General features: G+C 45.9%; 13 non-coding genes across 13 annotated transcripts; all 13 read left to right on the forward strand.

The window, feature by feature from the left end:
- Nucleotides 1-422: 422 nt before the first annotated feature.
- Nucleotides 423-613, forward strand: LOC141221599 (U2 spliceosomal RNA). The gene has a single exon (XR_012289614.1). It is a non-coding gene; the product is annotated as a U2 spliceosomal RNA (small nuclear RNA).
- A 1,115-nt stretch (nucleotides 614-1,728) lies between these two features.
- Nucleotides 1,729-1,919, forward strand: LOC141221611 (U2 spliceosomal RNA). The gene has a single exon (XR_012289620.1). It is a non-coding gene; the product is annotated as a U2 spliceosomal RNA (small nuclear RNA).
- A 1,115-nt stretch (nucleotides 1,920-3,034) lies between these two features.
- On the forward strand, nucleotides 3,035-3,225 carry LOC141221623 (U2 spliceosomal RNA). The gene has a single exon (XR_012289623.1). It is a non-coding gene; the product is annotated as a U2 spliceosomal RNA (small nuclear RNA).
- Nucleotides 3,226-8,914: 5,689 nt separating this feature from the next.
- On the forward strand, nucleotides 8,915-9,105 carry LOC141221634 (U2 spliceosomal RNA). The gene has a single exon (XR_012289624.1). It is a non-coding gene; the product is annotated as a U2 spliceosomal RNA (small nuclear RNA).
- Nucleotides 9,106-10,217: 1,112 nt separating this feature from the next.
- LOC141221645 (U2 spliceosomal RNA) lies at nucleotides 10,218-10,408 on the forward strand. The gene has a single exon (XR_012289625.1). It is a non-coding gene; the product is annotated as a U2 spliceosomal RNA (small nuclear RNA).
- A 1,115-nt stretch (nucleotides 10,409-11,523) lies between these two features.
- LOC141221646 (U2 spliceosomal RNA) lies at nucleotides 11,524-11,714 on the forward strand. The gene has a single exon (XR_012289626.1). It is a non-coding gene; the product is annotated as a U2 spliceosomal RNA (small nuclear RNA).
- A 1,115-nt stretch (nucleotides 11,715-12,829) lies between these two features.
- On the forward strand, nucleotides 12,830-13,020 carry LOC141221464 (U2 spliceosomal RNA). Its single transcript, XR_012289495.1, has one exon. It is a non-coding gene; the product is annotated as a U2 spliceosomal RNA (small nuclear RNA).
- Nucleotides 13,021-14,134: 1,114 nt separating this feature from the next.
- On the forward strand, nucleotides 14,135-14,325 carry LOC141221465 (U2 spliceosomal RNA). The gene has a single exon (XR_012289496.1). It is a non-coding gene; the product is annotated as a U2 spliceosomal RNA (small nuclear RNA).
- Nucleotides 14,326-15,440: 1,115 nt separating this feature from the next.
- On the forward strand, nucleotides 15,441-15,631 carry LOC141221647 (U2 spliceosomal RNA). Its single transcript, XR_012289627.1, has one exon. It is a non-coding gene; the product is annotated as a U2 spliceosomal RNA (small nuclear RNA).
- Nucleotides 15,632-16,746: 1,115 nt separating this feature from the next.
- LOC141221481 (U2 spliceosomal RNA) lies at nucleotides 16,747-16,937 on the forward strand. The gene has a single exon (XR_012289512.1). It is a non-coding gene; the product is annotated as a U2 spliceosomal RNA (small nuclear RNA).
- Nucleotides 16,938-18,052: 1,115 nt separating this feature from the next.
- Nucleotides 18,053-18,242, forward strand: LOC141221534 (U2 spliceosomal RNA). Its single transcript, XR_012289563.1, has one exon. It is a non-coding gene; the product is annotated as a U2 spliceosomal RNA (small nuclear RNA).
- A 1,115-nt stretch (nucleotides 18,243-19,357) lies between these two features.
- Nucleotides 19,358-19,548, forward strand: LOC141221493 (U2 spliceosomal RNA). The gene has a single exon (XR_012289524.1). It is a non-coding gene; the product is annotated as a U2 spliceosomal RNA (small nuclear RNA).
- A 1,115-nt stretch (nucleotides 19,549-20,663) lies between these two features.
- LOC141221494 (U2 spliceosomal RNA) lies at nucleotides 20,664-20,854 on the forward strand. Its single transcript, XR_012289525.1, has one exon. It is a non-coding gene; the product is annotated as a U2 spliceosomal RNA (small nuclear RNA).
- Nucleotides 20,855-21,465: the final 611 nt, after the last annotated feature.

Genomic DNA, 21,465 nt, shown 5'->3' on the forward strand with positions numbered 1-21,465 from the left:
GCTGCGCGTGTCATAATAGGCTCTGAGCCTTTATATACCTGTGCACAGCAGCAGCCACCTTCAGTCTGCTGCTGGACAGCCAGCAGCAGCAGCAGCAGGAGAGGTATGTAATCAGGAGCCCTCCTGCTAAGGGTAGACAGCTGCTCGTTCCACCCCACCCCCCGCCTTAATTGGTTCTCCTCCCTTCCAACGGTGTTGAGGCGGGTGGGAACAGCAGGGGGTGAAGGTGCTGTGTTTAAAGAGGTGGAGTTATGCAGATCTAAAACGCGTGGATTGCAGCAGCAGCAAGCCGAAAAGTGCAGGCATGTAAGGGATCTAGAGGTTGACAACATGTCTTCTTAACGGGAGTCCAGGAGCTCATCTCCACAAATGGACTTTTCAGGATCCTTGGGTGGCTCCGTAGTTTGAAACCAATTCTGGTTATCGCTTCTCGGCCTTTTGGCTAAGATCAAGTGTAGTATCTGTTCTTATCAGTTTAATATCTGATACGTCCCCTATCTGGGGACCATATATTAAATGGATTTTTAGAACAGGGAGATGGAAAAAGAGCTTGCTCTGTCCACTCCACGCATTGACCTGGTATTGCAGTATCTCCAGGACCGGTGCACCCCTTCTTTAATGCAGTTTCTAAAATCAGAAAGAATTGAATTCAATGTTTTTTGTTCATTTTGCTTGTTTGTCGGATTTTGGGATGGACTCTTTGGCTTTGCTTTTCTTCTCCTCATTGGATTTTTCATGTTCAAAGTTGCAGAAGCCAGATTACAAGCTCATTTTGGTTCAACTTCAGCAACTGTGCATTGCATTGCCATGTAATGTGATGCAATGCTATCTTTCTAGCTCTCCCTTTTTACTTCCTTTTGGATAAACAGACATATTAGGCAAGCATTTTGGAGCTTTCACCTAAATAACTACAGGTGGTGAGATAAGCTGCACAATATAATTGACCTTTCAGTATATTGTTGCACACACACCATCTATTTAGCAAATGCCCTTGTTATCAACAGCAGCCTTTTAAACTCACCTGAGCTAACAGGTATGTGCGCTGGTTACTCTGCTGCGCTTAAAATTTCTTTTTTGGTTTGCTACAATGCCTTTTCTGAAACGTTGTCTCCTTCTGCTGGAACACTGACTTCTTTCATTTAATGCCTGCAGACTATAAAAGAGAACCCAACCCAAAAAGTTTGGTTGATTAGTCTGTGGCATTCTGTTAAACTGTTGCTTATGGCGGTCTCTGTGAGCTTCTCAGCGACATTCAGCCAGCCAGGTATCCTGCCTGCAGTAGATGGAATGTGGCAATGGAACGCTGGCTGCGCGTGTCATAATAGGCTCTGAGCCTTTATATACCTGTGCACAGCAGCAGCCACCTTCAGTCTGCTGCTGGACAGCCAGCAGCAGCAGCAGCAGGAGAGGTATGTAATCAGGAGCCCTCCTGCTAAGGGTAGACAGCTGCTCGTTCCACCCCACCCCCCGCCTTAATTGGTTCTCCTCCCTTCCAACGGTGTTGAGGCGGGTGGGAACAGCAGGGGGTGAAGGTGCTGTGTTTAAAGAGGTGGAGTTATGCAGATCTAAAACGCGTGGATTGCAGCAGCAGCAAGCCGAAAAGTGCAGGCATGTAAGGGATCTAGAGGTTGACAACATGTCTTCTTAACGGGAGTCCAGGAGCTCATCTCCACAAATGGACTTTTCAGGATCCTTGGGTGGCTCCGTAGTTTGAAACCAATTCTGGTTATCGCTTCTCGGCCTTTTGGCTAAGATCAAGTGTAGTATCTGTTCTTATCAGTTTAATATCTGATACGTCCCCTATCTGGGGACCATATATTAAATGGATTTTTAGAACAGGGAGATGGAAAAAGAGCTTGCTCTGTCCACTCCACGCATTGACCTGGTATTGCAGTATCTCCAGGACCGGTGCACCCCTTCTTTAATGCAGTTTCTAAAATCAGAAAGAATTGAATTCAATGTTTTTTGTTCATTTTGCTTGTTTGTCGGATTTTGGGATGAACTCTTTGGCTTTGCTTTTCTTCTCCTCATTGGATTTTTCATGTTCAAAGTTGCAGAAGCCAGATTACAAGCTCATTTTGGTTCAACTTCAGCAACTGTGCATTGCATTGCCATGTAATGTGATGCAATGCTATCTTTCTAGCTCTCCCTTTTTACTTCCTTTTGGATAAACAGACATATTAGGCAAGCATTTTGGAGCTTTCACCTAAATAACTACAGGTGGTGAGATAAGCTGCACAATATAATTGACCTTTCAGTATATTGTTGCACACACACCATCTATTTAGCAAATGCCCTTGTTATCAACAGCAGCCTTTTAAACTCACCTGAGCTAACAGGTATGTGCGCTGGTTACTCTGCTGCGCTTAAAATTTCTTTTTTGGTTTGCTACAATGCCTTTTCTGAAACGTTGTCTCCTTCTGCTGGAACACTGACTTCTTTCATTTAATGCCTGCAGACTATAAAAGAGAACCCAACCCAAAAAGTTTGGTTGATTAGTCTGTGGCATTCTGTTAAACTGTTGCTTATGGCGGTCTCTGTGAGCTTCTCAGCGACATTCAGCCAGCCAGGTATCCTGCCTGCAGTAGATGGAATGTGGCAATGGAACGCTGGCTGCGCGTGTCATAATAGGCTCTGAGCCTTTATATACCTGTGCACAGCAGCAGCCACCTTCAGTCTGCTGCTGGACAGCCAGCAGCAGCAGCAGCAGGAGAGGTATGTAATCAGGAGCCCTCCTGCTAAGGGTAGACAGCTGCTCGTTCCACCCCACCCCCCGCCTTAATTGGTTCTCCTCCCTTCCAACGGTGTTGAGGCGGGTGGGAACAGCAGGGGGTGAAGGTGCTGTGTTTAAAGAGGTGGAGTTATGCAGATCTAAAACGCGTGGATTGCAGCAGCAGCAAGCCGAAAAGTGCAGGCATGTAAGGGATCTAGAGGTTGACAACATGTCTTCTTAACGGGAGTCCAGGAGCTCATCTCCACAAATGGACTTTTCAGGATCCTTGGGTGGCTCCGTAGTTTGAAACCAATTCTGGTTATCGCTTCTCGGCCTTTTGGCTAAGATCAAGTGTAGTATCTGTTCTTATCAGTTTAATATCTGATACGTCCCCTATCTGGGGACCATATATTAAATGGATTTTTAGAACAGGGAGATGGAAAAAGAGCTTGCTCTGTCCACTCCACGCATTGACCTGGTATTGCAGTATCTCCAGGACCGGTGCACCCCTTCTTTAATGCAGTTTCTAAAATCAGAAAGAATTGAATTCAATGTTTTTTGTTCATTTTGCTTGTTTGTCGGATTTTGGGATGGACTCTTTGGCTTTGCTTTTCTTCTCCTCATTGGATTTTTCATGTTCAAAGTTGCAGAAGCCAGATTACAAGCTCATTTTGGTTCAACTTCAGCAACTGTGCATTGCATTGCCATGTAATGTGATGCAATGCTATCTTTCTAGCTCTCCCTTTTTACTTCCTTTTGGATAAACAGACATATTAGGCAAGCATTTTGGAGCTTTCACCTAAATAACTACAGGTGGTGAGATAAGCTGCACAATATAATTGACCTTTCAGTATATTGTTGCACACACACCATCTATTGTCACACTGTCACAGAATACTGGAGGTAGGGGGCCTAAGCTCACCCTAAGCTGGGGCCCTGACTAATCCCTCACCCTGGAGGTACTGTTAAAGGTACAGAGGTCCAGGCCGCCAGCGTAACCCCTACCTCCTGAGGATCCCTGCACCTAAGTAATCTAGTCCTGAGAAGGACCCCGATCACAACAATTGGGAACCAGAAATAATATGCCCACACACAGTATTTAGACGAACGAGACAGTACAAGGGAAAAACCAAAACCACCTTGCATACAACTTCTACACAACTACAACAGAGGGAACACCAACGGGAAAGGAGATAAATGATAAAGCGAGGAAAGGGAAAAAACACTTCCAAATACACTTATCTCAGCAACTCCAAACACCACGATCCGCTCTGTAAGTCTGAATGAAAAGCTTTCACCGACACCTCCCAAACAGACCTGCAGGAATATAAAGGAGTCTCACTAAAGAAGCATTGATTGCAGCTGGGCGAGGCTGGACCTCAGCTAGCCCAGAGAGAGAGAGAATTAACTCCTACACTGCCGAGAAAACACAAAGCACCAACAAGTCAGCTGCGAGAAGTCAGGCTGTGTACTCGTGACGATCTTCGTGGCAACACACCCGTGACAGTACCCCCCCTTCTACGAGGGGCCTCCGGACCCTCAGGGCCAGGTTTATCCGGGTGAGTCGTGTGGAAGGCCCGAACTAATCGGTCTGCGTTAATATCCGACGCAGGAACCCACATCCTCTCCTCAGGACCATACCCCTTCCAATGAACCAAGTACTGAAGGGACCGGCGATTAAAGCGTGAATCAATGACCCTCGATACCTGGAACTCCAAGTTACCATTGACAACCACAGGAGGGGGAGGTAAAGGTGACGGTACCACCGGCGCCACATACCTCTTAAGCAATGATCTGTGAAACACGTTGTGAATTTTAAACGTAGGGGGGAGGTCAAGACGGAATGCCACCGGATTAATAACAGAACTGATTCTGTACGGCCCGATGAACCTGGGACCCAGTTTCCAGGAGGGAACCTTAAGTTTAATATTCCTGGTAGACAACCATACCTGATCGTTCACACTTAGGTCCGGACCAGACACTCTCCTCCTATCAGCCATACGTTTGTATCGGTTCCCCATAGTATTCAGATTCTTCAGCACCCCTCTCCATACTGAAGCGAGAGATGAGGAAAATCGTTCCTCCTCCGGAACTCCCGAAGAGCCCCCCCTAGTGAAAGTACAAAACTGGGGGTGAAAACCATATGCCCCAAAAAACGGGGACTTACCAGTGGACTCGCTCCGCCTATTATTGAGAGCAAACTCTGCCAGAGGTAGGAAAGAAGCCCAGTCCTCCTGGTTCTCTGACATAAAACACCGAAGATATGTCTCCAAGCTCTGGTTCATACGTTCCGTCTGACCATTGGTCTGAGGATGAAAAGCCGACGAGAATGACAAATGCATCCCCCGCCGTGCACAAAACGCCCTCCAGAACTTGGACACAAACTGAGACCCCCGATCAGACACCACCTCGGAGGGTACCCCGTGAAGCCTCACAATCTCCCCAATGAACACCTGCGCAAGAGTTTTAGCATTAGGGAGAGCCGGAAGAGCGATGAAATGTGCCATCTTGCTGAACCTGTCCACTACAACGAGTATGACCGTTTTACCCGAAGACGGAGGGAGGTCCGTAATAAAGTCCATAGACAGATGAGTCCAAGGACGCTCCGGGATCTTCAAAGGTAAAAGGGCCCCAGACGGACGGGTATGTGAGGTCTTAGAGCGCGCACAAACCCCACAGGACGCGACAAAAGTTACCACCTCTTTATGTAAGTTAGGCCACCAAAACCGACGCGAGAGGAGATCCACAGTTGCTTTACTCCCCGGGTGTCCTGCAAAAACTGAGTTATGGTGTGCCTCGATCACCTTTTGTCGCAACTGATCTGGAACGAACAGTCTCCCCGGAGGTCCAACAGGGGCGTCCCCCTGAGCCTCCAATATCTCCTCCTCCAGCTCAGAGCATACTGCCGAAACCACCACCCCCTCCTGAAGAATAGGAATCGGGTCGTCCGTATTCCCGGCCCCAGGGAAACTACGAGATAAGGCATCCGCCTTTACATTTTTAGACCCAGGACGATATGTAACGACGAAATTAAACCTGGTAAAAAACAATGACCACCTAGCTTGTCTGGGATTCAGACGTTTAGCGGACTCCAGATATAGCAGGTTCTTGTGATCGGTGATGACGGTGACCGGATGAACTGCCCCCTCCAAAAAATGGCGCCACTCCTCAAAAGCTAACTTAATGGCCAAGAGTTCCCTATTGCCGACATCGTAATTCCTCTCAGCGGACGACAATTTTTTAGAGAAAACGGCGCACGGATGCCACTTACCAGGGGATGAACCCTGTGACAATACTGCTCCCACCCCTACCTCGGAAGCGTCTACCTCTACAAAGAATGGCTGAGACGCATCAGGTTGAATGAGTATAGGTGATGAGGCAAAACATTTTTTCAAGGAGGAGAATGCTTGACAAGCCTTGTCAGACCACCTAGAAAAATCCGTCCCCTTTTTAGTCATGTCTGTGAGAGGCTTAACCATGGACGAGAAATTACGAATGAACTTCCGGTAATAGTTAGCAAACCCCAGGAAACGTTGTAGTGCCTTAAGATTCTCCGGCCGATCCCACTCAAGAACTGCCCGCACTTTCCCAGGGTCCATACGAAAACCGGACGCTGAAACCAGGAAGCCTAAAAACTGGAGTTCCTGTACGGCGAACACACACTTTTCCCACTTGGCATACAGTTTATTATCCCGCAAGATCTGTAACACCTGTCTAACGTGCTCCTGATGAGACACCAGATCCGGCGAGTAAATTAAGATATCATCCAGATATATGACAACAAACTGTCCCACCAGGTGGCGAAAAATATCATTAACAAAGTGTTGAAACACCGCCGGGGCATTAGTCAGACCGAATGGCATGACAAGGTTCTCATAATGCCCCTCCGGAGTGTTAAAAGCCGTCTTCCACTCATCCCCCTCCTTCATCCTAATCAGATTGTACGCCCCCCTGAGATCCAACTTAGAGAACCATTTGGCGCCCACGATCTGATTAAAGAGATCGGGAATAAGTGGGAGCGGATACGGATCTCGGACCGTAATCCGATTAAGTTCACGGAAATCCAGGCAAGGGCGTAGGCCTCCATCTTTCTTCTTAACAAAGAAGAACCCCGCGGCCACCGGTGAAGATGAAGGTCTAATATGCCCCTTAGCCAGACTTTCAGAAATATAATCCTTCATGGCCTGCCTCTCAGGACCAGAAAGGTTATACAACCTAGCTTTAGGTAACTTGGCCTCAGGGAGCAGTTTTACAGAACAGTCATACTCGCGATGAGGAGGTAGTTCCTGACACCCATTCTCCGAGAATACATCCTCAAAGTCCGCCAGAAATGGAGGTAAGACCCAAGGAGTAACTGCACCGATGACCGTGTTCATGCAGTTTTTATTACAGAATTTACTCCATTGGCTGATCTCTCTGGTTTGCCAATTAATAACCGGGTTATGCTTAGCTAACCAAGGAAGGCCCAACACTATAGGAGTGGGAAGACCCTCCAACACGTAGCAAGACAACAGTTCTTTATGTATTGCCCCCACTTGAAGTTTTACGCCATGCACAGCTTGCAAAAAACTTCCCTGACCGAGAGGCCTGGCATCGAAAGTACAATTTGCATGCCTCCCGGAAAACAAAAAACTTGTCCCGCCCCCCAGTGAACCTGTCAGGGAGAGCTACTTTAGGTTCTGGTCCGGCTTGCTCCAGAGGATGCAAAACCTTGGACCTAACGTCCGCCAGCCCCATGGACAAACTCTGCAACTGCCGAGCTAGACCGGCTACTGGATCCATGGTAGCTGGAGAAAAACTAAGTTGGTCGGTGAAAATGTCACACTGTCACAGAATACTGGAGGTAGGGGGCCTAAGCTGACCCTAAGCTGGGGCCCTGACTAATCCCTCACCCTGGAGGTACTGTTAAAGGTACAGAGGTCCAGGCCGCCAGCGTAACCCCTACCTCCTGAGGATCCCTGCACCTAAGTAATCTAGTCCTGAGAAGGACCCCGATCACAACAATTGGGAACCAGAAATAATATGCCCACACACAGTATTTAGACGAACGAGACAGTACAAGGGAAAAACCAAAACCACCTTGCATACAACTTCTACACAACTACAACAGAGGGAACACCAACGGGAAAGTAGATAAATGATAAAGCGAGGAAAGGGAAAAAACACTTCCAAATACACTTATCTCAGCAACTCCAAACACCACGATCCGCTCTGTAAGTCTGAATGAAAAGCTTTCACCGACACCTCCCAAACAGACCTGCAGGAATATAAAGGAGTCTCACTAAAGAAGCATTGATTGCAGCTGGGCGAGGCTGGACCTCAGCTAGCCCAGAGAGAGAGAGAATTAACTCCTACACTGCCGAGAAAACACAAAGCACCAACAAGTCAGCTGCGAGAAGTCAGGCTGTGTACTCGTGACGATCTTCGTGGCAACACACCCGTGACATCTATTTAGCAAATGCCCTTGTTATCAACAGCAGCCTTTTAAACTCACCTGAGCTAACAGGTATGTGCGCTGGTTACTCTGCTGCGCTTAAAATTTCTTTTTTGGTTTGCTACAATGCCTTTTCTGAAACGTTGTCTCCTTCTGCTGGAACACTGACTTCTTTCATTTAATGCCTGCAGACTATAAAAGAGAACCCAACCCAAAAAGTTTGGTTGATTAGTCTGTGGCATTCTGTTAAACTGTTGCTTATGGCGGTCTCTGTGAGCTTCTCAGCGACATTCAGCCAGCCAGGTATCCTGCCTGCAGTAGATGGAATGTGGCAATGGAACGCTGGCTGCGCGTGTCATAATAGGCTCTGAGCCTTTATATACCTGTGCACAGCAGCAGCCACCTTCAGTCTGCTGCTGGACAGCCAGCAGCAGCAGCAGCAGGAGAGGTATGTAATCAGGAGCCCTCCTGCTAAGGGTAGACAGCTGCTCGTTCCACCCCACCCCCCGCCTTAATTGGTTCTCCTCCCTTCCAACGGTGTTGAGGCGGGTGGGAACAGCAGGGGGTGAAGGTGCTGTGTTTAAAGAGGTGGAGTTATGCAGATCTAAAACGCGTGGATTGCAGCAGCAGCAAGCCGAAAAGTGCAGGCATGTAAGGGATCTAGAGGTTGACAACATGTCTTCTTAACGGGAGTCCAGGAGCTCATCTCCACAAATGGACTTTTCAGGATCCTTGGGTGGCTCCGTAGTTTGAAACCAATTCTGGTTATCGCTTCTCGGCCTTTTGGCTAAGATCAAGTGTAGTATCTGTTCTTATCAGTTTAATATCTGATACGTCCCCTATCTGGGGACCATATATTAAATGGATTTTTAGAACAGGGAGATGGAAAAAGAGCTTGCTCTGTCCACTCCACGCATTGACCTGGTATTGCAGTATCTCCAGGACCGGTGCACCCCTTCTTTAATGCAGTTTCTAAAATCAGAAAGAATTGAATTCAATGTTTTTTGTTCATTTTGCTTGTTTGTCGGATTTTGGGATGGACTCTTTGGCTTTGCTTTTCTTCTCCTCATTGGATTTTTCATGTTCAAAGTTGCAGAAGCCAGATTACAAGCTCATTTTGGTTCAACTTCAGCAACTGTGCATTGCATTGCCATGTAATGTGATGCAATGCTATCTTTCTAGCTCTCCCTTTTTACTTCCTTTTGGATAAACAGACATATTAGGCAAGCATTTTGGAGCTTTCACCTAAATAACTACAGGTGGTGAGATAAGCTGCACAATATAATTGACCTTTCAGTATATTGTTGCACACACACCATCTATTTAGCAAATGCCCTTGTTATCAACAGCAGCCTTTTAAACTCACCTGAGCTAACAGGTATGTGCGCTGGTTACTCTGCTGCGCTTAAAATTTCTTTTTTGGTTTGCTACAATGCCTTTTCTGAAACGTTGTCTCCTTCTGCTGGAACACTGACTTCTTTCATTTAATGCCTGCAGACTATAAAAGAGAACCCAACCCAAAAAGTTTGGTTGATTAGTCTGTGGCATTCTGTTAAACTGTTGCTTATGGCGGTCTCTGTGAGCTTCTCAGCGACATTCAGCCAGCCAGGTATCCTGCCTGCAGTAGATGGAATGTGGCAATGGAACGCTGGCTGCGCGTGTCATAATAGGCTCTGAGCCTTTATATACCTGTGCACAGCAGCAGCCACCTTCAGTCTGCTGCTGGACAGCCAGCAGCAGCAGCAGGAGAGGTATGTAATCAGGAGCCCTCCTTCTAAGGGTAGACAGCTGCTCGTTCCACCCCACCCCCCGCCTTAATTGGTTCTCCTCCCTTCCAACGGTGTTGAGGCGGGTGGGAACAGCAGGGGGTGAAGGTGCTGTGTTTAAAGAGGTGGAGTTATGCAGATCTAAAACGCGTGGATTGCAGCAGCAGCAAGCCGAAAAGTGCAGGCATGTAAGGGATCTAGAGGTTGACAACATGTCTTCTTAACGGGAGTCCAGGAGCTCATCTCCACAAATGGACTTTTCAGGATCCTTGGGTGGCTCCGTAGTTTGAAACCAATTCTGGTTATCGCTTCTCGGCCTTTTGGCTAAGATCAAGTGTAGTATCTGTTCTTATCAGTTTAATATCTGATACGTCCCCTATCTGGGGACCATATATTAAATGGATTTTTAGAACAGGGAGATGGAAAAAGAGCTTGCTCTGTCCACTCCACGCATTGACCTGGTATTGCAGTATCTCCAGGACCGGTGCACCCCTTCTTTAATGCAGTTTCTAAAATCAGAAAGAATTGAATTCAATGTTTTTTGTTCATTTTGCTTGTTTGTCGGATTTTGGGATGGACTCTTTGGCTTTGCTTTTCTTCTCCTCATTGGATTTTTCATGTTCAAAGTTGCAGAAGCCAGATTACAAGCTCATTTTGGTTCAACTTCAGCAACTGTGCATTGCATTGCCATGTAATGTGATGCAATGCTATCTTTCTAGCTCTCCCTTTTTACTTCCTTTTGGATAAACAGACATATTAGGCAAGCATTTTGGAGCTTTCACCTAAATAACTACAGGTGGTGAGATAAGCTGCACAATATAATTGACCTTTCAGTATATTGTTGCACACACACCATCTATTTAGCAAATGCCCTTGTTATCAACAGCAGCCTTTTAAACTCACCTGAGCTAACAGGTATGTGCGCTGGTTACTCTGCTGCGCTTAAAATTTCTTTTTTGGTTTGCTACAATGCCTTTTCTGAAACATTGTCTCCTTCTGCTGGAACACTGACTTCTTTCATTTAATGCCTGCAGACTATAAAAGAGAACCCAACCCAAAAAGTTTGGTTGATTAGTCTGTGGCATTCTGTTAAACTGTTGCTTATGGCGGTCTCTGTGAGCTTCTCAGCGACATTCAGCCAGCCAGGTATCCTGCCTGCAGTAGATGGAATGTGGCAATGGAACGCTGGCTGCGCGTGTCATAATAGGCTCTGAGCCTTTATATACCTGTGCACAGCAGCAGCCACCTTCAGTCTGCTGCTGGACAGCCAGCAGCAGCAGCAGCAGGAGAGGTATGTAATCAGGAGCCCTCCTGCTAAGGGTAGACAGCTGCTCGTTCCACCCCACCCCCCGCCTTAATTGGTTCTCCTCCCTTCCAACGGTGTTGAGGCGGGTGGGAACAGCAGGGGGTGAAGGTGCTGTGTTTAAAGAGGTGGAGTTATGCAGATCTAAAACGCGTGGATTGCAGCAGCAGCAAGCCGAAAAGTGCAGGCATGTAAGGGATCTAGAGGTTGACAACATGTCTTCTTAACGGGAGTCCAGGAGCTCATCTCCACAAATGGACTTTTCAGGATCCTTGGGTGGCTCCGTAGTTTGAAACCAATTCTGGTTATCGCTTCTCGGCCTTTTGGCTAAGATCAAGTGTAGTATCTGTTCTTATCAGTTTAATATCTGATACGTCCCCTATCTGGGGACCATATATTAAATGGATTTTTAGAACAGGGAGATGGAAAAAGAGCTTGCTCTGTCCACTCCACGCATTGACCTGGTATTGCAGTATCTCCAGGACCGGTGCACCCCTTCTTTAATGCAGTTTCTAAAATCAGAAAGAATTGAATTCAATGTTTTTTGTTCATTTTGCTTGTTTGTCGGATTTTGGGATGGACTCTTTGGCTTTGCTTTTCTTCTCCTCATTGGATTTTTCATGTTCAAAGTTGCAGAAGCCAGATTACAAGCTCATTTTGGTTCAACTTCAGCAACTGTGCATTGCATTGCCATGTAATGTGATGCAATGCTATCTTTCTAGCTCTCCATTTTTACTTCCTTTTGGATAAACAGACATATTAGGCAAGCATTTTGGAGCTTTCACCTAAATAACTACAGGTGGTGAGATAAGCTGCACAATATAATTGACCTTTCAGTATATTGTTGCACACACACCATCTATTTAGCAAATGCCCTTGTTATCAACAGCAGCCTTTTAAACTCACCTGAGCTAACAGGTATGTGCGCTGGTTACTCTGCTGCGCTTAAAATTTCTTTTTTGGTTTGCTACAATGCCTTTTCTGAAACGTTGTCTCCTTCTGCTGGAACACTGACTTCTTTCATTTAATGCCTGCAGACTATAAAAGAGAACCCAACCCAAAAAGTTTGGTTGATTAGTCTGTGGCATTCTGTTAAACTGTTGCTTATGGCGGTCTCTGTGAGCTTCTCAGCGACATTCAGCCAGCCAGGTATCCTGCCTGCAGTAGATGGAATGTGGCAATGGAACGCTGGCTGCGCGTGTCATAATAGGCTCTGAGCCTTTATATACCTGTGCACAGCAGCAGCCACCTTCAGTCTGCTGCTGGACAGCCAGCAGCAGCAGCAGCAGGAGAGGTATGTAATCAGGAGCCCTCCTGCTAAGGGTAGACAGCTGCTCGTTCCACCCCACCCCCCGCCTTAATTGGTTCTCCTCCCTTCCAACGGTGTTGAGGCGGGTGGGAACAGCAGGGGGTGAAGGTGCTGTGTTTAAAGAGGTGGAGTTATGCAGATCTAAAACGCGTGGATTGCAGCAGCAGCAAGCCGAAAAGTGCAGGCATGTAAGGGATCTAGAGGTTGACAACATGTCTTCTTAACGGGAGTCCAGGAGCTCATCTCCACAAATGGACTTTTCAGGATCCTTGGGTGGCTCCGTAGTTTGAAACCAATTCTGGTTATCGCTTCTCGGCCTTTTGGCTAAGATCAAGTGTAGTATCTGTTCTTATCAGTTTAATATCTGATACGTCCCCTATCTGGGGACCATATATTAAATGGATTTTTAGAACAGGGAGATGGAAAAAGAGCTTGCTCTGTCCACTCCACGCATTGACCTGGTATTGCAGTATCTCCAGGACTGGTGCACCCCTTCTGTAATGCAGTTTCTAAAATCAGAAAGAATTGAATTCAATGTTTTTTGTTCATTTTGCTTGTTTGTCGGATTTTGGGATGGACTCTTTGGCTTTGCTTTTCTTCTCCTCATTGGATTTTTCATGTTCAAAGTTGCAGAAGCCAGATTACAAGCTCATTTTGGTTCAACTTCAGCAACTGTGCATTGCATTGCCATGTAATGTGATGCAATGCTATCTTTCTAGCTCTCCCTTTTTACTTCCTTTTGGATAAACAGACATATTAGGCAAGCATTTTGGAGCTTTCACCTAAATAACTACAGGTGGTGAGATAAGCTGCACAATATAATTGACCTTTCAGTATATTGTTGCACACACACCATCTATTTAGCAAATGCCCTTGTTATCAACAGCAGCCTTTTAAACTCACCTGAGCTAACAGGTATGTGCGCTGGTTACTCTGCTGCGCTTAAAATTTCTTTTTTGGTTTGCTACAATGCCTTTTCTGAAACGTTGTCTCCTTCTGCTGGAACACTGACTTCTTTCATTTAATGCCTGCAGACTATAAAAGAGAACCCAACCCAAAAAGTTTGGTTGATTAGTCTGTGGCATTCTGTTAAACTGTTGCTTATGGCGGTCTCTGTGAGCTTCTCAGCGACATTCAGCCAGCCAGGTATCCTGCCTGCAGTAGATGGAATGTGGCAATGGAACGCTGGCTGCGCGTGTCATAATAGGCTCTGAGCCTTTATATACCTGTGCACAGCAGCAGCCACCTTCAGTCTGCTGCTGGACAGCCAGCAGCAGCAGCAGCAGGAGAGGTATGTAATCAGGAGCCCTCCTGCTAAGGGTAGACAGCTGCTCGTTCCACCCCACCCCCGCCTTAATTGGTTCTCCTCCCTTCCAACGGTGTTGAGGCGGGTGGGAACAGCAGGGGGTGAAGGTGCTGTGTTTAAAGAGGTGGAGTTATGCAGATCTAAAACGCGTGGATTGCAGCAGCAGCAAGCCGAAAAGTGCAGGCATGTAAGGGATCTAGAGGTTGACAACATGTCTTCTTAACGGGAGTCCAGGAGCTCATCTCCACAAATGGACTTTTCAGGATCCTTGGGTGGCTCCGTAGTTTGAAACCAATTCTGGTTATCGCTTCTCGGCCTTTTGGCTAAGATCAAGTGTAGTATCTGTTCTTATCAGTTTAATATCTGATACGTCCCCTATCTGGGGACCATATATTAAATGGATTTTTAGAACAGGGAGATGGAAAAAGAGCTTGCTCTGTCCACTCCACGCATTGACCTGGTATTGCAGTATCTCCAGGACTGGTGCACCCCTTCTGTAATGCAGTTTCTAAAATCAGAAAGAATTGAATACAATGTTTTTTGTTCATTTTGCTTGTTTGTCGGATTTTGGGATGGACTCTTTGGCTTTGCTTTTCTTCTCCTCATTGGATTTTTCATGTTCAAAGTTGCAGAAGCCAGATTACAAGCTCATTTTGGTTCAACTTCAGCAACTGTGCATTGCATTGCCATGTAATGTGATGCAATGCTATCTTTCTAGCTCTCCCTTTTTACTTCCTTTTGGATAAACAGACATATTAGGCAAGCATTTTGGAGCTTTCACCTAAATAACTACAGGTGGTGAGATAAGCTGCACAATATAATTGACCTTTCAGTATATTGTTGCACACACACCATCTATTTAGCAAATGCCCTTGTTATCAACAGCAGCCTTTTAAACTCACCTGAGCTAACAGGTATGTGCGCTGGTTACTCTGCTGCGCTTAAAATTTCTTTTTTGGTTTGCTACAATGCCTTTTCTGAAACGTTGTCTCCTTCTGCTGGAACACTGACTTCTTTCATTTAATGCCTGCAGACTATAAAAGAGAACCCAACCCAAAAAGTTTGGTTGATTAGTCTGTGGCATTCTGTTAAACTGTTGCTTATGGCGGTCTCTGTGAGCTTCTCAGCGACATTCAGCCAGCCAGGTATCCTGCCTGCAGTAGATGGAATGTGGCAATGGAACGCTGGCTGCGCGTGTCATAATAGGCTCTGAGCCTTTATATACCTGTGCACAGCAGCAGCCACCTTCAGTCTGCTGCTGGACAGCCAGCAGCAGCAGCAGCAGGAGAGGTATGTAATCAGGAGCCCTCCTGCTAAGGGTAGACAGCTGCTCGTTCCACCCCACCCCCCGCCTTAATTGGTTCTCCTCCCTTCCAACGGTGTTGAGGCGGGTGGGAACAGCAGGGGGTGAAGGTGCTGTGTTTAAAGAGGTGGAGTTATGCAGATCTAAAACGCGTGGATTGCAGCAGCAGCAAGCCGAAAAGTGCAGGCATGTAAGGGATCTAGAGGTTGACAACATGTCTTCTTAACGGGAGTCCAGGAGCTCATCTCCACAAATGGACTTTTCAGGATCCTTGGGTGGCTCCGTAGTTTGAAACCAATTCTGGTGATCGCTTCTCGGCCTTTTGGCTAAGATCAAGTGTAGTATCTGTTCTTATCAGTTTAATATCTGATACGTCCCCTATCTGGGGACCATATATTAAATGGATTTTTAGAACAGGGAGATGGAAAAAGAGCTTGCTCTGTCCACTCCACGCATTGACCTGGTATTGCAGTATCTCCAGGACCGGTGCACCCCTTCTTTAATGCAGTTTCTAAAATCAGAAAGAATTGAATTCAATGTTTTTTGTTCATTTTGCTTGTTTGTCGGATTTTGGGATGGACTCTTTGGCTTTGCTTTTCTTCTCCTCATTGGATTTTTCATGTTCAAAGTTGCAGAAGCCAGATTACAAGCTCATTTTGGTTCAACTTCAGCAACTGTGCATTGCATTGCCATGTAATGTGATGCAATGCTATCTTTCTAGCTCTCCCTTTTTACTTCCTTTTGGATAAACAGACATATTAGGCAAGCATTTTGGAGCTTTCACCTAAATAACTACAGGTGGTGAGATAAGCTGCACAATATAATTGACCTTTCAGTATATTGTTGCACACACACCATCTATTTAGCAAATGCCCTTGTTATCAACAGCAGCCTTTTAAACTCACCTGAGCTAACAGGTATGTGCGCTGGTTACTCTGCTGCGCTTAAAATTTCTTTTTTGGTTTGCTACAATGCCTTTTCTGAAACGTTGTCTCCTTCTGCTGGAACACTGACTTCTTTCATTTAATGCCTGCAGACTATAAAAGAGAACCCAACCCAAAAAGTTTGGTTGATTAGTCTGTGGCATTCTGTTAAACTGTTGCTTATGGCGGTCTCTGTGAGCTTCTCAGCGACATTCAGCCAGCCAGGTATCCTGCCTGCAGTAGATGGAATGTGGCAATGGAACGCTGGCTGCGCGTGTCATATTAGGCTCTGAGCCTTTACATACCTGTGCACAGCAGCAGCCACCTTCAGTCTGCTGCTGGACAGCCAGCAGCAGCAGCAGCAGGAGAGGTATGTAATCAGGAGCCCTCCTGCTAAGGGTAGACAGCTGCTCGTTCCACCCCACCCCCCGCCTTAATTGGTTCTCCTCCCTTCCAACGGTGTTGAGGCGGGTGGGAACATCAGGGGGTGAAGGTGCTGTGTTTAAAGAGGTGGAGTTATGCAGATCTAAAACGCGTGGATTGCAGCAGCAGCAAGCCGAAAAGTGCAGGCATGTAAGGGATCTAGAGGTTGACAACATGTCTTCTTAACGGGAGTCCAGGAGCTCATCTCCACAAATGGACTTTTCAGGATCCTTGGGTGGCTCCGTAGTTTGAAACCAATTCTGGTTATCGCTTCTCGGCCTTTTGGCTAAGATCAAGTGTAGTATCTGTTCTTATCAGTTTAATATCTGATACGTCCCCTATCTGGGGACCATATATTAAATGGATTTTTAGGACAGGGAGATGGTAAAAGAGCTTGCTCTGTCCACTCCACGCATTGACCTGGTATTGCAGTATCTCCAGGACCGGTGCATCCCTTCTTTAATGCAGTTTCTAAAATCAGAAAGAATTGAATTCAATGTTTTTTGTTCATTTTGCTTGTTTGTCGGATTTTGGGATGGACTCTTTGGCTTTGCTTTTCTTCTCCTCATTGGATTTTTCATGTTCAAAGTTGCAGAAGCCAGATTACAAGCTCATTTTGGTTCAACTTCAGCAACTGTGCATTGCATTGCCATGTAATGTGATGCAATGCTATCTTTCTAGCTCTCCCTTTTTACTTCCTTTTGGATAAACAGACATATTAGGCAAGCATTTTGGAGCTTTCACCTAAATAACTACAGGTGGTGAGATAAGCTGCACAATATAATTGACCTTTCAGTATATTGTTGCACACACACCATCTATTTAGCAAATGCCCTTGTTATCAACAGCAGCCTTTTAAACTCACCTGAGCTAACAGGTATGTGCGCTGGTTACTCTGCTGCGCTTAAAATTTCTTTTTTGGTTTGCTACAATGCCTTTTCTGAAACGTTGTCTCCTTCTGCTGGAACACTGACTTCTTTCATTTAATGCCTGCAGACTATAAAAGAGAACCCAACCCAAAAAGTTTGGTTGATTAGTCTGTGGCATTCTGTTAAACTGTTGCTTATGGCGGTCTCTGTGAGCTTCTCAGCGACATTCAGCCAGCCAGGTATCCTGCCTGCAGTAGATGGAATGTGGCAATGGAACGCTGGCTGCGCGTGTCATAATAGGCTCTGAGCCTTTATATACCTTTGCACAGCAGCAGCCACCTTCAGTCTGCTGCTGGACAGCCAGCAGCAGCAGCAGCAGGAGAGGTATGTAATCAGGAGCCCTCCTGCTAAGGGTAGACAGCTGCTCGTTCCACCCCACCCCCCGCCTTAATTGGTTCTCCTCCCTTCCAACGGTGTTGAGGCGGGTGGGAACAGCAGGGGGTGAAGGTGCTGTGTTTAAAGAGGTGGAGTTATGCAGATCTAAAACGCGTGGATTGCAGCAGCAGCAAGCCGAAAAGTGCAGGCATGTAAGGGATCTAGAGGTTGACAACATGTCTTCTTAACGGGAGTCCAGGAGCTCATCTCCACAAATGGACTTTTCAGGATCCTTGGGTGGCTCCGTAGTTTGAAACCAATTCTGGTTATCGCTTCTCGGCCTTTTGGCTAAGATCAAGTGTAGTATCTGTTCTTATCAGTTTAATATCTGATACGTCCCCTATCTGGGGACCATATATTGAATGGTTTTTAGAACAGGGAGATGGAAAAAGAGCTTGCTCTGTCCACTCCACGCATTGACCTGGTATTGCAGTATCTCCAGGACCGGTGCACCCCTTCTTTAATGCAGTTTCTAAAATCAGAAAGAATTGAATTCAATGTTTTTTGTTCATTTTGCTTGTTTGTCGGATTTTGGGATGGACTCTTTGGCTTTGCTTTTCTTCTCCTCATTGGATTTTTCATGTTCAAAGTTGCAGAAGCCAGATTACAAGCTCATTTTGGTTCAACTTCAGCAACTGTGCATTGCATTGCCATGTAATGTGATGCAATGCTATCTTTCTAGCTCTCCCTTTTTACTTCCTTTTGGATAAACAGACATATTAGGCAAGCATTTTGGAGCTTTCACCTAAATAACTACAGGTGGTGAGATAAGCTGCACAATATAATTGACCTTTCAGTATATTGTTGCACACACACCATCTATTTAGCAAATGCCCTTGTTATCAACAGCAGCCTTTTAAACTCACCTGAGCTAACAGGTATGTGCGCTGGTTACTCTGCTGCGCTTAAAATTTCTTTTTTGGTTTGCTACAATGCCTTTTCTGAAACGTTGTCTCCTTCTGCTGGAACACTGACTTCTTTCATTTAATGCCTGCAGACTATAAAAGAGAACCCAACCCAAAAAGTTTGGTTGATTAGTCTGTGGCATTCTGTTAAACTGTTGCTTATGGCGGTCTCTGTGAGCTTCTCAGCGACATTCAGCCAGCCAGGTATCCTGCCTGCAGTAGATGGAATGTGGCAATGGAACGCTGGCTGCGCGTGTCATAATAGGCTCTGAGCCTTTATATACCTGTGCACAGCAGCAGCCACCTTCAGTCTGCTGCTGGACAGCCAGCAGCAGCAGCAGCAGGAGAGGTATGTAATCAGGAGCCCTCCTGCTAAGGGTAGACAGCTGCTCGTTCCACCCCACCCCCCGCCTTAATTGGTTCTCCTCCCTTCCAACGGTGTTGAGGCGGGTGGGAACAGCAGGGGGTGAAGGTGCTGTGTTTAAAGAGGTGGAGTTATGCAGATCTAAAACGCGTGGATTGCAGCAGCAGCAAGCCGAAAAGTGCAGGCATGTAAGGGATCTAGAGGTTGACAACATGTCTTCTTAACGGGAGTCCAGGAGCTCATCTCCACAAATGGACTTTTCAGGATCCTTGGGTGGCTCCGTAGTTTGAAACCAATTCTGGTTATCGCTTCTCGGCCTTTTGGCTAAGATCAAGTGTAGTATCTGTTCTTATCAGTTTAATATCTGATACGTCCCCTATCTGGGGACCATATATTAAATGGATTTTTAGAACAGGGAGATGGAAAAAGAGCTTGCTCTGTCCACTCCACGCATTGACCTGGTATTGCAGTATCTCCAGAACCGGTGCACCCCTTCTTTAATGCAGTTTCTAAAATCAGAAAGAATTGAATTCAATGTTTTTTGTTCATTTTGCTTGTTTGTCGGATTTTGGGATGGACTCTTTGGCTTTGCTTTTCTTCTCCTCATTGGATTTTTCATGTTCAAAGTTGCAGAAGCCAGATTACAAGCTCATTTTGGTTCAACTTCAGCAACTGTGCATTGCATTGCCATGTAATGTGATGCAATGCTATCTTTCTAGCTCTCCCTTTTTACTTCCTTTTGGATAAACAGACATATTAGGCAAGCATTTTGGAGCTTTCACCTAAATAACTACAGGTGGTGAGATAAGCTGCACAATATAATTGACCTTTCAGTATATTGTTGCACACACACCATCTATTTAGCAAATGCCCTTGTTATCAACAGCAGCCTTTTAAACTCACCTGAGCTAACAGGTATGTGCGCTGGTTACTCTGCTGCGCTTAAAATTTCTTTTTTGGTTTGCTACAATGCCTTTTCTGAAACGTTGTCTCCTTCTGCTGGAACACTGACTTCTTTCATTTAATGCCTGCAGACTATAAAAGAGAACCCAACCCAAAAAGTTTGGTTGATTAGTCTGTGGCATTCTGTTAAACTGTTGCTTATGGCGGTCTCTGTGAGCTTCTCAGCGACATTCAGCCAGCCAGGTATCCTGCCTGCAGTAGATGGAATGTGGCAATGGAATGCTGGCTGCGCGTGTCATAATAGGCTCTGAGCCTTTATATACCTGTGCACAGCAGCAGCCACCTTCAGTCTGCTGCTGGACAGCCAGCAGCAGCAGCAGCAGGAGAGGTATGTAATCAGGAGCCCTCCTGCTAAGGGTAGACAGCTGCTCGTTCCACCCCACCCCCCGCCTTAATTGGTTCTCCTCCCTTCCAACGGTGTTAAGGCGGGTGGGAACAGCAGGGGGTGAAGGTGCTGTGTTTAAAGAGGTGGAGTTATGCAGATCTAAAACGCGTGGATTGCAGCAGCAGCAAGCCGAAAAGTGCAGGCATGTAAGGGATCTAGAGGTTGACAACATGTCTTCTTAACGGGAGTCCAGGAGCTCATCTCCACAAATGGACTTTTCAGGATCCTTGGGTGGCTCCGTAGTTTGAAACCAATTCTGGTTATCGCTTCTCGGCCTTTTGGCTAAGATCAAGTGTAGTATCTGTTCTTATCAGTTTAATATCTGATACGTCCCCTATCTGGGGACCATATATTAAATGGATTTTTAGAACAGGGAGATGGAAAAAGAGCTTGCTCTGTCCACTCCACGCATTGACCTGGTATTGCAGTATCTCCAGAACCGGTGCACCCCTTCTTTAATGCAGTTTCTAAAATCAGAAAGAATTGAATTCAATGTTTTTTGTTCATTTTGCTTGTTTGTCGGATTTTGGGATGGACTCTTTGGCTTTGCTTTTCTTCTCCTCATTGGATTTTTCATGTTCAAAGTTGCAGAAGCCAGATTACAAGCTCATTTTGGTTCAACTTCAGCAACTGTGCATTGCATTGCCATGTAATGTGATGCAATGCTATCTTTCTAGCTCTCCCTTTTTACTTCCTTTTGGATAAACAGACATATTAGGCAAGCATTTTGGAGCTTTCACCTAAATAACTACAGGTGGTGAGATAAGCTGCACAATATAATTGACCTTTCAGTATATTGTTGCACACACACCATCTATTTAGCAAATGCCCTTGTTATCAACAGCAGCCTTTTAAACTCACCTGAGCTAACAGGTATGTGCGCTGGTTACTCTGCTGCGCTTAAAATTTCTTTTTTGGTTTGCTACAATGCCTTTTCTGAAACGTTGTCTCCTTCTGCTGGAACACTGACTTCTTTCATTTAATGCCTGCAGACTATAAAAGAGAACACAACCCAAAAAGTTTGGTTGATTAGTCTGTGGCATTCTGTTAAACTGTTGATTATG

Source organism: Phyllobates terribilis, unplaced genomic scaffold, assembly GCF_046119375.1.
Source record: "Phyllobates terribilis strain yellow unplaced genomic scaffold, ASM4611937v1 Scaffold_325__1_contigs__length_2139453, whole genome shotgun sequence".
Taxonomy (NCBI): Eukaryota; Metazoa; Chordata; class Amphibia; order Anura; family Dendrobatidae; genus Phyllobates; species Phyllobates terribilis.